Source organism: Poecilia reticulata, linkage group LG21 (assembly GCF_000633615.1).
Source record: "Poecilia reticulata strain Guanapo linkage group LG21, Guppy_female_1.0+MT, whole genome shotgun sequence".
Classification (NCBI taxonomy): domain Eukaryota; kingdom Metazoa; phylum Chordata; class Actinopteri; order Cyprinodontiformes; family Poeciliidae; genus Poecilia; species Poecilia reticulata.
The window spans coordinates 22107670-22113125 of NC_024351.1; positions in this window are offsets into that span (position 1 = coordinate 22107670).

Sequence of the window (5456 nt, forward strand, 5' to 3'; positions counted from 1 at the left end):
ACATTTTTCCCGCTAGTGCTAGAATGCATTTGTTTTGTTTTGTATTTACCCAAAATGCCCTGTGCCATAGTCCACTTCCTGCCTTTGGAGCGATCTCCAGTCCACTTGGCGTTCATATATGCATTCGGACCGAACAAGAGTGGACTACAACTGAACCAAGACCGAGGTTAGTAGGCGGACCAGAGTTTACTTTTCTTCTCAGAGTTCGATTACACAATCGCACTTCCCCAAACAAACCAGGCTTTCTAGACAAATTAACTGCAGTTTACAGGTGTGAATTCACCGTCAAACTGTGTTGTCTAACAAACACATCTACCAGTGAGAGTGTGAACAAAATCTGGCTAACTTCACAGTATTTAGTGTTTTACTTAGCCAAAGAGGATTGTAGTGAAACTTCGTTAATTCTTCAGTTCCAGAGTTTAGCATCACTAGAAAAATCTACATAACCAAAACTGGAAATTGTGTTCTATTATGCCTAATGTAGCTAATTTTCATCATGGCTAAATGTGTCTGTTTTGAATCAAAACAACAATTTAGGCTTTGTATAATTGCAAATTCATGCAGACATAATKTTGGGTTAAGGTTACTGGTGACAGGTCAGGTGTGATGTCACACACCTCATTCTGGRTGAAAGCAGGAAGGGGGTTTGCTGTTTATTTTGGCGCTAGCTTTCATTAGCAAGAGAAGCTGATAACAAATACAGTTTTCTCTATTTCATGTGTTCAAAGAAACTGAAATAACAGTAAGATTTAATTTACACTTTGTGCCAATGATTTAGTTTGATATAAAACATCAAATGTGCTAATAAATAGCTTAAACATGCAACCGTCGCTCCATGTTTTAAACATGGCTGCCATATTGGAACTCAGGGCTGCTCAGTGACCTCCAGCATACACATAATGTATTCCCAGTAGTTTCTGGGGTGTGTGTGTGTGTGTGTGTGTGTGTGTGCGTGTGTGTGTGTGTGTGTGTGCGTGTGTGTGTGTGCGTGTGTGTGTGTGTTTGTTGGTGGGCTATAGGGGTCGGGTGGTGGACCCTCTCGGTTAGCTCTCAAACGGTACATTTGCTTATATTTGCACTTCAGTTGAATCTTAAAGCAGCATGTCCTAACAACAGTGACCTCGCCGGATGATTCCTTTTCCCTTTTTGTTCTTCACTCCTGTGTGGATAAACTGCAGCGTCTTTAATTACCACAACGTTGCTCCAGAAAACTTTGTCCAAGATGAAGGCTACAAAGCGCTGACGCAGGCCGATGCAGTTAATAGTTAGCTCTGAGACCAAAGTCCTCCCCGCCTCATTATGATTCTTCTCCAGTTCCCTCGTCTGAAAGTCCCAGTTTCATGAGAGCATTTCCTAAATTAAATATTAGTTAATAACAGATGAGCAAGCAGAAAAGATGCAAAGTGTGTGTGTTTAGCATTTCTCACCTTGTAAGGCCCATTTATTCCCCAACAAATACAACATTATGAGGACCACCGCTGCTTMTGGCAGCCACAGCTCGGGCCTCATCAGAGGAAGAGCTGTGTTTGGGTTCAGATAAACCTGTTAGTTTCAGGGTTCGGCTATAGAAATGACTGGAAGTCCTTGTGAGTGTAGAAAAACAAATCATGTGCGTGTGTGTTTGTGTGTGTGACCAGGAAGCAGCTGGTGCTGATGTAACGCTGACTTAAACAGCCACCAGCAGTTAGTARCTCAGCCACACTCCAGGCATTATGCTAATTACTGCTAATAATTATCAGTGTTGCTCTGAAAACAGAGACTTGCTGCTTCGTTCCATCACCAGGAATCCACTCACATCCCAACCRAGAATATTTAACTGGATCTAAACTCTCACAACAGACTCGATCTACGTCAGTCGCTTTTCAAGATACATCTGTTTGGATGCTGCGAAGCGACTGCAGAAAAACACGTGACTCATCCTGCAGTCTCATAACARGAGGCCCRCCCACTCACTCAGACRTATRTGTGTGTGTKTGTGCATGTGTGTGCCTCTCTGGAGTCTGTACCCACACTCTGAACCTCAGTGAATCTTGGCATCAGGCCACTGCATAGGCTGTTCTTGAACCAGGRGTCCACTGAGTCTATTGGTTAGTGCTTGGTTACAGTTCTAGTGTGAAATATGTGAAACAAATCACCTAAAACTTTTCAGTTAGAATCAAAAGCTGCTGCAGGTTCAGAGGTTTAGAAATGTGGTGTTGGGGGGGCGTATAACGCTCTTCTCATCTCAAAAGCAACTCCTGGGAGCTGCAGTCTCCAGCCGAGCTTCTGCCTCCCTTTTTCCACTAAGCTCCTACAGACTAGCGGCAGCAGCAATTAGAAAATACAATCCTGAGAACAGTTCAATGGGGTAATAGAAGAACATTGTTTTGTTGGCTTGGTGAAGTCGAAATGTCGGAAAGAGAAGGAGCTTCTTAAAGGGACAGAGGCACAATTTCAAGACATTAAATTGTAAAGTCAAATTTCCTTTAAAGAGGCAATATTATGTATTTTCCATAATAGTGCCATTTCATAGCACAATCAAGTAACTATGTTACATTCAGTTGTATTAAAAACGCTGTATATATTAAATATGATTTAAAAGAAACTTGACTTTGTAAATTAACGCCTTGAATTTGGGCTTCTGTCTCTTTAAAAGCTCCTGCTGTTTTTGAAACTCAGAAAGTCATCACAACATCACTTCTCTATTAACCCTTTAATAACGTTTTTACCAGCGTTTCACTGACAACTAGCTCCTATAATGAGCTCAGCAGATTGTTTGATTCTAATGCCAGCAGCATTAGAATCTATTATATTTGCTGAAGCTTTTTCTAAGAGCCTCCGCTCTCCGTTTGAAGCCTGGAGTGATGCAGCTGTCTTTAAAGACAGCAAACTCTCCACCTTTAACTCGCCATCCACCTCGCTCTCATTTTGTCCTCTCATTAGCAGATCTCACTGGTGCCTGCGGAGGCTCATTATCTGTGCTCAGTCTTGTTTATGAGGCTGGCATAGTGTCACCTCTCCAGGCCAAACCCAATGAGCTGCATTGTTTTGGCTCCGTCCAGCTCTGCAGCCCAGCGACACACACAGAGCTGACTTCAGTGTCGTGGTCGGACAACACAACTGAGACGTCGCTTATTATGTGCAAACGTTTCCGTGGGAACCTCATTACTTGGTTTATTTCAAGTTTGGGGTGTTTAGTACATATATGCAGAGGGGATGTTTTTTTAATCTCCTTTTTTTTGTATTTCTCAGATATGCAGACAATATGCTGAGGAGTAAAGAACAGGTTTTAGGTGGATTCTGTTCTGGGATTATCACAAAAGCATTTAAATGATCACAAAAAGGAAGCGAGGGGTTTTAAGTTCAAAATCTCAAAACGTGTCAACTTACAAAACCCTCTCATCGCTCTGAGTTGTTGGATTTGGTTTCATCTCTATACTTTCTGTTTTGTCTTTTAGTTTTTTTTTTTTTTTACATATTTGTTAATACTGTCAGTATTCTGTGATGTTATGACAGTATAACGTGGGACAGCGTCTGTGAAAAAAACTGAATTCTCCCAGTATCAACTGCAGAAATACGCCGCTTTGTCACAAACAACCAATCAGAGTCAGGAGGAAGTATTAGCATGAAAGTTGCTGCATTTTTAGAATATGAGTAGGAAACATGAGGAAATTGTCCTACTTAGACTAAAATCACTGTAAATATCATAACATCTTAATTTGTCATCATGGTTTGTGTGCATTTTGTAGTAATCAAGTAATAATTAGAATTATAAAATAAAGCAATCAATTTCTTTTCTCTCTTTCTACCAAAAACTGTGTGATTAAAGTCTCCAGTCTGGAGCTTTGGTCTCAATCAGCCCTTTTATTGAAGGCCAGTTTTGTTCACAGAGACTTCATGATTCATTCTAGTTCTTTCTGTTGTTTTGTTTATTTATATTTTGGACATTTAAAATGTCTTCCAGTTCCAGTGTTAGATGTTCATTAGAATCTAAAGTTTATTGATCTTGAATGTGTCTGTGTGTTATTATACCATTTGAAGATGCTCTCATGTCAACAATATTATCATTTATCGCAATAAATTCTGGGACAATTTATYGTCCAGCAAAGTTTGTTACCATGACAGAYCACCTAGTAAGAATTTGTTCCCATTTTCATTAGGAGCTATGCTAAAAAAAATAATAATAAGACATCTTTTCTCAGYTGGAAATAAAAATGCAACTAATTAGAGAAAATTCAAGTGACTTAAAGARTGTTATGGAGCTCCAGAACCATTAACTATCTCCGAACTGGAACCGCATCCAGAGAATGTCAAGCAGCTTCGTACCAGCATCGCCAGAGTTCAGCTGCAGCTTGTCATCTTTCATTTTCATGCTGATTCTTTTCACACTGTGAAGCAGCGGAGCATTCTTACTGGAGCAGCCTCTCATATCCAATGCACAAAACAAAGTTGCATTTAACAGCTTCTTTCTGCACATTTATTATTTAAGGCATCTGTGTGTGGGCAGAAATAGTCAATTATTTATCTCAAAGCCAACCCAACACAAAGGTCTGGTGTCCACGGGAACGTCGCTTTGTTCTGATCTTCTGCTTTTTCTAATGTAGTTGTGCTTGTTGTTCAGGGGTTTCTAAGATGTTGTTTGATGGAATTTGTGAGAAACAAACTCATGAAAAATGATAGAAATTTTTTTGCAGAACTGGTTCCACTCAGACCAGTACACATGTTTCTGTTAAAAATACGTCTGGTCAATGGCTAAGTTTTCCTCAGACCACAAGGCTAAAACTGGTATCACTGACATCATGCCATATAAATATAACATATGCAGTCAGCTATATAGGTCCTGTTTTTGGGCTGTGGGAATGAAGCTGGAGTACCCAGAAAAATCCATGCATTCAAAGGGAGAACATGCAAACTATAAGGTAAGATATTCAGCAGAATACAACAGATCTATAAGTTTAGAAGAAAATAGCAAGAGAAAACTGTAAAGATGTTCAAAGATACAACATAACATAAGCTGTATTGTGGATTTGTGAAAGTGAATCTACAGCTGTTTCAACAAAATTCAACAAAAACAGCTCACATAACTGTTTACTCAAACTAGAGCAGATAAAGTTAACATTTGAAGCAATAAAATCGCTGCGTTGTGCTCACACTGTGGCCTCACTGCCTCAAGTATTCTCTGCAGCTCGTCTGGAGAGTCTTTGACCTGCTGGATGAGCAGCTCTGTGCCGAGACGCAGCAGATCAGTCCAGAGATAAGCAGAGGAGCCTGCAGAAGTGTGAGCTGCCCTGAAGAGTCAGGGAGATTCTATCAGCTCCATAAAACATGTGCTGTCAGCGAGTGGGGAGGAAAATAACAGCGTGTTGCTCTGCTGTTTCTGCCAGGATGCGTCTCTACAGGAAGCTTTCATTCTCATTAGAGATCGCTCATTTCTTTCTTTTTTGCTTAATGTTCCGGCCATTAAAGTCGACTCCTGA